The sequence below is a fragment of the Lycium barbarum genome, chromosome 6 (genome assembly GCF_019175385.1).
Source record: "Lycium barbarum isolate Lr01 chromosome 6, ASM1917538v2, whole genome shotgun sequence".
Classification (NCBI taxonomy): domain Eukaryota; kingdom Viridiplantae; phylum Streptophyta; class Magnoliopsida; order Solanales; family Solanaceae; genus Lycium; species Lycium barbarum.
The window spans coordinates 92485959-92498719 of record NC_083342.1 but is presented as its reverse complement, the minus strand read 5'-3'; positions in this window follow the sequence as shown (position 1 = coordinate 92498719).

The following is a 12761-nucleotide window of genomic DNA, read 5'->3' as shown; positions in this document are numbered from 1 at the left end:
TATTGCTAGATAGGAGAACAAGGAAAGACAAGAAATCTGTGAGTGAATGGACTGTAGCTACAATCATATCTCAGCCAGGCAAGTAGAAATAGAAAGATGATGAGAGAGTAAAGATTACTAAAAGTTTCTTAAAGATGGAAGCCAAGTTTTGGTGGATGTTGCTTAGGTACCAGATCACTCCAACTTTGGCTGACAACACCCTTTCGATCAGTCAGGCAGTCACTATTGCCTCTTTTATATCAAAGTATCTGATGGATATTGGGGAGCTCATTGCTGAAGAGCTGCATGTGAGGGCACACAAGCCCAAGGAATCCATAGTATTCCTGTGTCTTATCATGGAGTTGTGTAAAAGGGCGAGGATATTTGAGCTTCCAGAATGGGACAAAACCATTAAAGCTGCCCATGTGGAAGATTAGAGGAAGAATAAGGTTATGGGCAAGAATGATAATTAGGCAGATCATTCCGATGATGACAACGACACTCAGTTCGAGTTGAGTCCGAGCCATGCTTTTCGGACTGATACAGTCGACCCACTATTGATGCCACTGCTACTGAGCCTTCTGCTACCACTACGGGTGTCCCAGAGAGTGTTGCCGTGAGTACCGATGCTGCGGCCGAGACAGCTCGTGGTACAACCGCCATATATGGTCCTCCCTCGGGGTCTGCCACTGCAGCTGCGTCCGCTGAGCCGGAAGATTCAGATTTGAAGATGCTTAATTTCAGCCCCGATAACTATAGTCAGATTGCATTCAAGGCTAAAAGACAGATAGGGAGAATCCTGCAATGGTTCAAACAAAATATGGTGAAGATAGTGGAGACATTGATTACGGAGGCTACTACAGAGATCCGTGAGGAGTTCCAGAAGAAGCCCGAGGTATATCAGGCTAGAATCACTACCAGAAAATAGGCCTACGGCAACAGTTTCTTTGGTAACGGTTCTGTGACCGTTGCTATAGATGTGCTATTGCAACAGATATAACTGTTGCAATAAACTCTCAGACATATTTGAACACTTCTATAATAAAACCGTTGCAATATCCAAATAACCATTGCCACATAATTTTCTATTGTGACGGTTATCGTAATCGTTACAATAGACAAACCTATAGGGACGGTTCTCTATGAAAAAATATTGCAACGCTTGTATCTTCCCTCCTTATTTTCCCGCCCTAATTTCAAAAACCCACAATCTCTTAAAATTAAAAAGTAAAAGGCAAAACAACGCCAAAGTTTGTTTCTACTTACTTCGAAGGCATCAATGAAAACCCAGTCGATTTTCTCTAAGAATAGGCCTGCCGACAAACCCAATCCGGTTAGATCCAGCAACGGCCACATCTCTGGCAAGGCATGCGCCTCCGCAGAGCTTTCTCATTGCTCTTGGCCACAAACCCTTACATATTTACCTTTTTGGCGAACAGAGAAGATGTAGTGCCATGGAAACACCCGTCACTTGCACAACACCGGTAACTGCTTCCTAACACATAACCATGGAATCTGGTATGTGCTTGATAAAGGGAGAAGAACCAGTAGGAATTAGTTGTGAAACCCATGTCACTAGGACTTTGGGGTACCAAGGATTAAATCTCTGTTGTTCCATTTTATTTTCTCTACTATATTTTTTCCTTATCCTTATGTATTGTGCCTGTTCTTTTGATTTCTCACTTTTTTAGGAGGTTGGAAAATTTTATTGAAGATAAATCTTCAATTTCTACAACATATATTCCCAATATTTTGTAATTTGTCTCAAGGAAACTATTCTTTTCTGTAAAAATGTGGATCACTTTTACAGTTTTTAGCTTTTGGTTCTAAATGCTCCTTATGATAAGTTCTTCCTTTTTCTTGTAATATATTTTATGATAATGAAGCCTGAAGTTGAAATTTTTTTGTGCTACTTGAATTTTATTTTGGCTTTAACTAATCAAGTTGTTAAACTCCCTGCTACATCTCATTGTTATTTAGCCAAAAGGGGGCATTAAAGGGTGGATGTGGTAATACATTTTATAATAATATGTTATTTTGAACTTGTGGTAGCTAGAAAAATATCCATTCACTTTTACGTATGTTTGGATGTTCAACTGAATTGAGAGAAATCTAGAGAAGAGTTTGTTCATTTAATCTACCTTATAAGGTTTACATCTACTTGGTTCATAATGTTCAGTTCTAATACATTTTATTGGTTTATTGTGCCTTGGCTTTGAATATTGTTGTCTTACTAGATAAAGAAAAAAGTGAAATCTATGTCTTTCAGCCTATATTATCGTTTCGCTTTAAGTTATAGTTAAAGAGTCATATTTATTGTCTGTTTTACCATGCTTTAGTAATAGTCCAAGAATTTATACCTACAATCTGAATTTCAGAGACAATATATATGCTATAAAAAGTAAAAGGAGGTTTTAGTGGCCAAATTAATCAAGTAACACATTCGGACGGCCGGGAATTCATGCATCAACTTCAAGGTAAGTCCAACTCATTTCATCCTTTGTGGTTGTAACAAGTGTTGAAATAAGGATTTTGAATAGTTGGTTGTCGTGTGTTATGTAAACAGTTTATTAATTTCTAATGCGCTTAATTTAGATAGCGGCTGCCCTTTAATGATAAAGGTTTCTTTTCTGGTGCGCCTATTCTTTATCACTTAAAAGTAAAATTTTGTATTATTTTTCATTCTATGTCACAATACAAGTATTGCTTCAGCTGGATGCATAATATTATATTCAATTACAACAAATTTCTCAGTTGCCCGTCCATCTTGGTGTTATGTTGTTAGCGCAACCTGTTTTTCTAGTTCATCTATAATCCATTTCATAGCAAGTACCTTAGTCTTACGAATGGAAAATTTAACGTCTAAAATGCTTGCTTCTTTATATGTAAAGTTACTAGTAGTTATCCCATTATTTTTCTTCTTCCTATTCATCGAATGATTGAGAATTGGAATACACCTCCAACATCAAAATTAGCTGTCTTTTTCCCCTTTTTGATTCACCAACTTTAAGCTGGCCATATAGGGAAAAAAACACTTGAAAACTTGTATGAAGCCATGCTAGAGGCAGCTGATTGTACTAGGCCTCAAAGACTTACTATTACTGTTATAAACTTGCCTCTCCATTCTTCTTTGAAAATATGTCCTTTTGTGAGTATGCAATTCACATCCAAAATTATTTTCATCATTGTTTTTAGTTTCTCATTGATGTGATTTTGCTGGCTAGCTAAACTAGCAGAGTTCATTTGATTACAGACTCCTTAAGCTAAAATTTCCCTATATGATTCAATTTGGCTGGAAAATTGAGGATAGAGAATTCCATCTGAGTACTGCACTAATTTGTATCCGTGCATTCATTATTATGTTTCTACTATATATTATATGTAATTTAGGCTATCTTATTACTGCATAGGTGGTTTAAGTAAGTAATTTCTGACCAACCCTTGCCACTACTTTATTGAATTTTACTTTTTGATGAGTAGAAATATCCTTAAAATTTTGACTCAGTGTATAGTAATTACTGTTCCGAAATGATAAAACAAGGAAGCATATTAATCTATATAGTTGTTGCAGTCACCTTTCTTTGGTTAAGTGACTCAAATTGTTGAGATTCTCTATTTTTTCACAACCGGTTACTTTTTTCATTTTTCGCAGTATAAAATGTGTCTTTTCTTTCTTTTGTCCTACGCATTTAATTGGCTTACATTACACAACTTGAAAGAGATTAAGGTTGTATTTAGATGAGGAAAGTATCTTAAACAAAGTGTAATATAGTCGCCATAAGACGATGAAAATGTGTGCTCAAAAGTGGCGAACAATTTGTTAGAAGCAACTAATTATCTACATCCAAATGTTATTTTAGAAAACTCTTCTTTGATGTCCAGGAGACATAAAGTTATATGTAATTTTAGTGGTATTTGGTCTTAATTTTATCTTCACAAGATCTTTTGTTGGAGTCCTAGATGGAAAAGGGACAATGAATTACAAAGGTAGAATAATTCCAAGATTAGTTTTTGTTGAAATCTGTAAAAAGAAATAAATGAAAATGTTATTTCTCTCTCTCCTTCTCTCTTCTCTTCTCTTCTCTTTTCCTTTTTTCTTTGTTTTTTTTCTTGTTGTCTTCTCTTTTTTGCACTTGGAAACCCCCGCCAGTGGGTTTCCGGCGGTGAACAGTGCTCCGGCCTGAACAGTACTCCAGCGTGGAACAGTTTTTTTTGTTTTTTGTTTTGAAATTGTTTTCACCTGGAGTTGGTACCTCTGGTGGCTCATATTAGTTCATGTGTCTTTTAACCTTGTTAAATCTTGCCTGCTACACATTCTTGACTCTTGACTTTAAATTCTTGCCTTTATTCCTTTAGCTTATAGTGCTATCTTTCTTGTCACAGTAACCTGACTTGCATATAGTCTCTTGATAACTGTGCTTTAGTATTGATTCTTGTTTGTTTAAGATAGATATTTGATTTGCTTTTATTCCCCTTAGTGGATATAGTGAGTGATGGTAGACTAGGGTCCTGTTCTCGGTCGGGGACGGGGGCTAGGGTTAGAGGGGGTAAGTGGGGTCAGGGAGCGTCTAGGTTGAGAGTAGGGTCCTGGAACATTGGGACATTGACGGGGAAGTCTATATAGCTAGTTAAGATTCTTAAGGAGAGGAAGATTAATATAGCTTGCATCCAGGAGACCAAATGGGTAGGATCTAAAGCTAAGGATGTGGACGGGTATAAGTTATCGTTCTCGGGTAAGTCAATGTATAGGAATGGAATAGGTATTTTAGTAGATAGTGAGCTAAGGGACCAGGCCGTAGAGGTTAGGAGGGTAAATGACCGGATGATGGCGGTTAAGTTAGTTGTGGAAGGGTTTACCTTGAACATTATTAGTGCTTACGCGCCACAAGCGGGCTTGGACTAGGAGGTGAAGAGGCGCTTCTGGGAGGATTTAGATGAAGTGGTGGGAGGTATACCGCCCACCGAAAAGTTATTCATAGGGGGAGATTTCAATGGACACATCGGCTCAACCTCGGGGGGTTATGATGATGAGCATGGAGGTTTCGGCCTCGGAGTCAGGAATGGAGGAGGGGTCTCACTTCTGGATTTCGCTAAAGCCTTTGGATTGGTAGTAGCTAACTCGCGTTTCCCGAAGAGGGAACAACACTTGGTAACCTTTCGTAGTTCGACGGCTGCGACGCAGATAGAATTTTTGCTCCTTATAAAAGAGGATAAAGGTCTTTGTAAAGACTGTAAGGTCATTCCGGGTGAGAACCTTATGACCCAACAAAAACTTTTGGTGATGGATTTGGGTATTACGAGGAAGAAGAGGAAGAGGGTCGCGGATGACATGCCAAGGATCAGGTGGGGGAGTCCGACTTTGTCGAGTGCCCAGGAGATGGGGGAGAAGTTGATGGCTATGGGGGCTTGGGAGAGTAGGGGGGACGCGAGCAGTATGTGGGATAGGACGGCGAGTTGCATTAGGGAAACAGCTAGAGATGTCCTGGGAGTCTCGAGAGGTCGCCGTGGTAGGTGACGTGGGGACTGGTGGTGGAATGGAGAAGTCCAGGAAAAGGTGGAAGCAAAGAAAGTGGCGTACGCGAGGTTGGTAGACAGCAAAGATGAGGAGGAGAAGCGGACGAATAGGGAAACGTATAAGATTGCGAGAAAGGAAGCAAAGTTGGCAGTTTCGGCGGCAAAAACGGCAGCCTTCGAACGTCTATATGGAGAACTAGAGGAAAAAGACGGGGATAAGAAGTTGTTCAGGCTAGCCAAAGTGAGGGAAAGAAGGGCACGGGACTTGGATCAAGTAAAGTGCGTCAAGGACGAGGATGGCAAAGTATTGGTAGAGGAAGCTCTCATTAGACGGAGATGGCAGTCATACTTCCATAAACTCTTGAACGAGGAAGGTGAGAGAGACATTGTGTTGGGAGATTTGGAGTACTCTGAGAGGCGCCGCGACTTTGGGTATTGTAGGAGTATAAAGGTGGAGGAGGTTAAGGGTGTTGTTCGAAGGATACGCAGGGGAAGAGCTACCGGTCCTGATGAGATCCCTGGGGAGTTTTGGAAGAGTGCGGGCAGGGCAGGTTTGGAGTGGTTGACTGAATTGTTTAATGTTATTTTTAAGACGGCGAAAATGCCTGAGGAATGGAGGTGGAGTATGATGGTCCCTTTGTATAAGAACAAAGGTTATATTCAAAGTTGCAACAACTATAGAGGGATCAAGCTGATAAGCCACACTATGAAGGTGTGGGAAAGGGTGGTGGAGATGAGGGTGAGAAGAGGCGTGCCCATTTCAGAGAACCAGTTAGGATTCATGCCGGGGCGCTCGACTACAGAAGCCATCCATCTTGTGAGGAGACTGGTGGAGCAGTATAGGGAGAGGAATAAGGACCTGCACATGGTTTTCATCGACCTAAAAAAGGCTTACGACAAAGTGTCAAGAGAGGTTTTATGGAGATGCTTGGAGGCCAAAGGTGTACTTGTAGCGTACACTAGGGCGATCAAGGACATGTATGAGGGAGCCAAGACCAGGGTAAGGACAGTGGGAGGAGACTCGGAGTACTTCCCAGTGGAGATGGGGTTGCACCAAGGATCAACTCTTAGACCATTTTTATTTGCTCTAGTGATGGATTTTCTGACGTGGCGAATTCAAGGTGAGGTGCCATGGTGTATGTTATTTGCGGATGACATAGTCTTGATTGACGAGACACGAGGCGGAGTGAACGCTAAGCTGGAGGTCTGGAGACAAACTCTGGAGTCTAAAGGGTTCAAGTTAAGTAGGACCAAGATAGAGTACATGGAATGCAAGTTCAGTGACGTGACACATGAGTCTGGCGTGGAAGTGAGGCTTGGTACCCAGGTCATCCCAAAGAAAAGAAGTTTCAAATATCTCGGGTCTATTATACAAGAAAATAGGGATATTGATGATGATGTCTCACATCGTATTGGCGCAGAGTGGATGAAATGGAGGCTTGCTTCAGGAGTGCTATGTGATAAGAAGGTGCCACTAAAACTTAAAGGCAGGTTCTACAAAGTGGTTGTGAAAGTGTTGGGCAGTCAAGACCTCTCATGTCCAAAAGATGAAAGTTGCGGAAATGAGAATGTTGCGATGGATGTGTGTGCACACCAGGCGAGATAGGATTAGGAATGAAGATATTCGGGATAAGGTTTGAGTAGCATCAGTGGAGGACAAGATGAGGGAAGCGAGGCTGAGATGGTTTGGGCATGTGAGAAGGAGAGGCAGAGACGCTCCAGTGCGGAGGTGTGAGAGGTTAGCTATGGATGGTTTCAGAAGAGGTCGGGGTAGGCCGAAAAAGTATTGGGGAGAGGTGCTGAGACAGGACATGGCGCAGGTTCATCTTACTGAGGACATGACCCTAGATAGGAGGTTTTGGAGGACTCAGATTAGGGTAGAAGGCTAGTAGGTAGTCGTTATTTCGATCTATAGTCTATTGCCCTTTGTTTCTTGCTACTATATGTGGTTTCTTGTACTTCGATTATCTTATTTATATGTGGTAGCTACTGTTCCCTTTTTTTCAGACTGCTTTATTCTGACTTATTCGCTTTCTTTAGTTTCATTTGCATTCTGCTTTGAACTGCTTGTGCTTATCTAACCTTTCTCGTTTTGATTTCTCTTGAGCCGAGGGTCTTTCGGAAACAGCCTCCCTGTCTTCCGAGATAGGGGTATGGTCTGCGTGCACTTTACCCTCCCCAGACCTCATATTGTGGGATTTCACTGGGTATGTTGTTGTTGTTGTTTCGTATTTACTGATAAGTGTCAATTGGTTTTGTTTTTTGATGCAGTGGCCTGACGAATTCAAATTACATTGAATGGTATTAATTATACATGAGGTACGAAAGGATCAAGGTTTGTTGCAGCGTCTTTGCACTAAACATGTGGTTTATAGTTATTACTTTATCTACACCTTTTAGTGTTTAGGTTTGCAAGTTTGTACTGATTTTATCTTTAAAAAAAAGGTTTCTTTTGATTTTAGCATTTTATACTTTAGGTTCTTTTTAAGTTCTTGATATAAAATTTAATCAATTTAACATCTAGTGTTGTTCGTATGGAAACTTGCTTTTGGCTTAATTCTTTTACTTCTCTCCTGATTCTCAGTGCAAAAGTTAAGGGAAAAACGATAATGTGATTGAACTCTCTAGGATGTTGAACTTTCTACATGCAGATGTAGTTTCCTGTAAATTCGCACAACCACCTAAACCCGAGAAAATGAATTTTTGGGTCTTCATAATTACATCCTTGCACTTCCTGGGCTCTTAGCATCTACAAGGTACTCTTATTATTTGTCTTACTAAATTTTACTTCATTTCCTTTTCTGGTGAATGGTGATAAAAGAATAGTAATTCACTTGTTCCAAAATATGATGGTGCTACGTGATAAGAAATTAACCATGTACGTAATAAGTACTACTATAAATCATGTAAAGCTTTTGTAATTAAAAATATTTATTCGGGAAAGTATTATTATGAATTACTTTTCTTTTCAATATATATGTGTCTTTCTCATCTTTGTCTGCCTAATATATGCTTAATAGTGTAGCCTTTTTTCATCGGTGAAGGCTTTGGATCTGTTACCATAGTGCTCCTTTCTATTTCTCTGTGTGAGAGAGATATGGTGGGGGGGGGGGGGGGGGGAGGGGCATGTTCAGACTGGGAAATTTGAGCTAAGAGAAGGGAGACAACTCAACAGTGCTTATACAACACAATTCATTTGCTCAAAAATTTCTAATGTTGAAATTCAAATTAAATCATGACCTTGTACAAGACTATGCAGTCCTAATTTGCAAGGATAATACTCGATAGTAATTACCAGTTTATCCACTCATTATTACAACAAAAGATCCTACATGAGGAAATACCAGTTAATATTACATTCACAAGATTAGATTAATAGTTCATGTACTCCTTTTTCTTATTTTATTTTGGTTGAAGTAATTCTGCTACATGTCAATATGATATATCTGCTATGAAGTTGGATGCTAATAGGTACCAGACAATTAGCGATTTTCATTAAGATCATTTTACCTGATGTAGGGAATTGCTTTCATTAATTGATAAATATTTGATTTATGGCTCTATAAATTGTTTTGAAGTTAGTGTCTTTGACTTAAGGCATGAGATGATGTGTTGGTTATTATATAAACTTGTTGGTGTCATTATGGACAAGAGTGTTGGATGACTGATCATTGAGAAGAATGGGTTTTTGTTTCCCTTTTCCTACTCATTGAATAGTATTTTGGTTGTTGAATTTGCAGGCGAAACAAATGAACAAAGGAAGGACGGAAGCAGTGAGGACTTGGAGAGTATTTGCTCAATGTTGTTAGGCCTTCAGATGTTGTAGGAATCATTATTTTATGGACTTTTTGTAAAATAATGTATTGTAACTCTTGAATTGCAAATAATATTATATAATTTGCTTTAATATATATATATATATATTACTTTGTCAGTTTTTATTATGCAGCTGCAATTGATTTCATATGATTGTAATTAGAAACTATTGTATATAGTAGACAACAAACCGTTGCAATAGCCTCGATAAAACCGTTGCAATAGCCTCGAGAAAAACATTGCAAAAGTACCGAATAACCGTTGCCATAGCCCCAAAAAATGTTCCTATAGCCCCCAATGTTGTTGCATAAAACAATACTGCAACGTTTTTGAACCGTTCCGTTTGAACAAATAATCGTTGCTATAGATTGTCATATGGCAACATTTCAGAAATGTTGCAATAAACAGACTTGTGCAATGGTTTCAAAACCGTTGCGATAGATCTATCGGCACGTGATCAGATGGAACGGGCCCTTTTTCATTGCCATAGGTCTACTACAACGGCTTTCCTGTCTATTGCAATGGTTTTTGTACTGTTGACATAGGTCACTTTTCTAGTAGTGACTAGATGGATTTGATTCTATATTGGTGACTCGAGAGGAGACCGCACCCGGTAGGGAGTCTGCTTCTTTGAGGAGTGAGTTGGAGAATCTAAAGAAGGCGCTTAAAGCGCAAGGTACCGTAGCTGCACCAGTTCCAGCACCACGTGCCACTTTGCCAAGTACGATTTCGGTGTTGGATCTAATGGAGTCTGAGGAAGAAGAGGAGGATGCTGCGTCCCTTATGCATGACAAAGGCAAGAGGGACCGTGGGACATATGATGATCCCAAGGAGCTGGCCAAGAGATTGAAGAAGGCGGAGGAAAAGAAGATACAACAAGCCATCCATAATTCCTTAGTTAAGCCACAAAGACGATCAAGTGAGTCCAGTAGTAAGCCGCCTGATGAGGCAGGCCAGTCTTGAGATGCGCACAGCGCCTAGGGCACCAGGTACAACTCCTTTTTCTTGATCTTACAATTGACGCACTGGGGACAGTGCTTGATTTTTCTGTTGGGGGTGGGAGTTTAAATATGTGTTTAGGAACCTCCCTCGGCTTTTCTTTTGTAAACATGTATTTAGGAACCCTCCTCAGCTTTTCTTTGCCAGAGTTCTTTTCCTGAGGGGTTTTTGTTGTCGAAACCGGCATGTTTAGGGTGTTTAGGTAGAATAGAGTAGTTTTGACTTATATGGTAGTACTTCAGTAACTTACGGCATGTTAATTTTTGATTTGGAAAGATGTTTTATGGAACCCCTCTAATTTTTGATGAATACTTAGGAATAACTATGAATTGACGTGATTGGTTCTTTGCATGACATGATAATTATGAGAGTATTAAGCACGATAAATAATTACTTGGGATGTTGTGTTAAGCTGAAATCCTTTGCCATTGTGTGTTGTGAGTTTTCGTTTCGTTCACTTATTGTGCTTGCAATCTAGAACTTGCCTGAGTAGTCGTGTTTATATTCTAAGGATGTATTAGTTGTGAAATGATCCTACCCTGTCTTTGAGTAATTGGAAACCCTTTCTAAATGCTTTTGTCCCTACATAAATGAACATTGATCCCTAGTTACCCATTTTGATCCTATGTGACCTATTTTCTTTAACTAACTGTTAACGAGCCTTTACCCTTTCTTTGAATAATCCCATTTTTTCACCAAAGTCTCTCCTTGACATTATGAATGTGAAAAACGAATAAGTAGGGGGTGTTGGGTGAATTCTGTGAAGAATGATGTTGAAAGCCTAAGTTGAGGGTGGAAGCGAAGTTAGATGGTGTAGGGTTTGGTGTTGATAAGCATAGTATAAAAAAAATTCTGGAAAATCTGAAAAGAAAAAAAAGTTATCAGTGTTAGTCCAATAAATTCACACCGACCCTACAGGATAAAGTAAAGAAGCAAAGTAAGAAGGGTGAATAAAATAGAAGAAAAAGTGTAGTGTTCAAGGAGGGCGAGCCACTATTGACCAAATGTGTATCCTACCCGTCCCGAAGCCTACATTACAACCTTACAAAGTCCTAGAGTGATCCTAACTAAGATGTCCAAAGCTGAGAATATAGATAACGAGGGCAAGCCTATGGTATGTGTAAGTGCAATCTATGAATTTCTTTGTGAGAGTGAGTGACTTCTCTTCTCCTTTGACTTAGTCCCTATTGTGTTTTACATATGTGTGAGGGACATTCTTTGGTCTATGTGAGGGCATTCGGATGAAATTAGGAACATTCCCGAAAAAGCGACGTTTGTGTGTATATTGATGCTTATGATAATGTTAAGACATGGACTGAAACTTCACTATGAGTTGCAGTGTCTTGAGTATGAGTCATATTTAGATTTTGAAAGTTGACATAGTTATTTGTGATAGACATGTATGCCCGTAGTTCGAAGTTAAAACAATTGTAACCATTAGTACTCTATTATATCTAGATGATAGATCAAGTCGTTGTGTTGTATGACTTGCTTAAGGACAAGAAAAGACTTTAAGTTGGGGGTGTTAATGTGCCGGGAAATTATGGCACATCTAAGGCCTTTTTACGAGAATTTTTACTTGTTGTTAAGCAAGTTAGTGGCAATTCAATGTGTTTTTAGTGTTTTTCAAGTAATGGAGCAATTTTGGGATGAAAACTGTTGAAGTGCAGAATTTGGCCTTGATGACAAAATATTGGTTGTATTCTCAAATACGGGCCGTATTCCTTGGGTGTAATTAAAGATAAGGTGAAACATAAAGGCATGCTAAGAAGATGTTAAAATACGAACAACTTTTACGGACCATATTCCACTTTACGGTCCATATTTCAAAGCGTATTTAACATTAAGATACTTGGCAGAAAGTTGAGATTTTACAAGTTGAAATATGATCAAGTAGAATACGGACCGTAAATCAAAATACGATCTGTAATCTATGATGTTGTAGTTGCCCCGATTTTGAAGGAAGACCAAGGCGTAAACCAGTTTACGGTCCGTAATTTGAAATACGGATCGTATTTTATGTCGTCGGGGACCAAAGTGTAATTTTGTAACTTTTATGTTTCAAAACCTATAAATAGCCCAATGAAGGGTTTTATTTCGCATCAGTTATTATTTTCTTGACTTTTGGCTTAGAACATTAAATACTCTCTTGACTTTGGAGATTCAAAACATCAATTCAAGTACTATCAATTCCTCTTTTCATCAAAAGTAAGCAATTATGTATTCTTCAATTTCTTGTTTCTTGTTCTTTGTCATGAGTAGCTAAATTCCCTTACTAGGGTTGTGAACCCAATGATGGGTGTTTTGTGATTGGGTTTTGTGATTGATATACACATAATGGATTGTTAGAGTTTATTTATTCTTCATTCTTCATTCACAATTAATGGTTGCAAACATTGATTAAAGCCATAACCTTGATTTGTTTGGAACAATTATTAGGGTTTGGTAAGAAT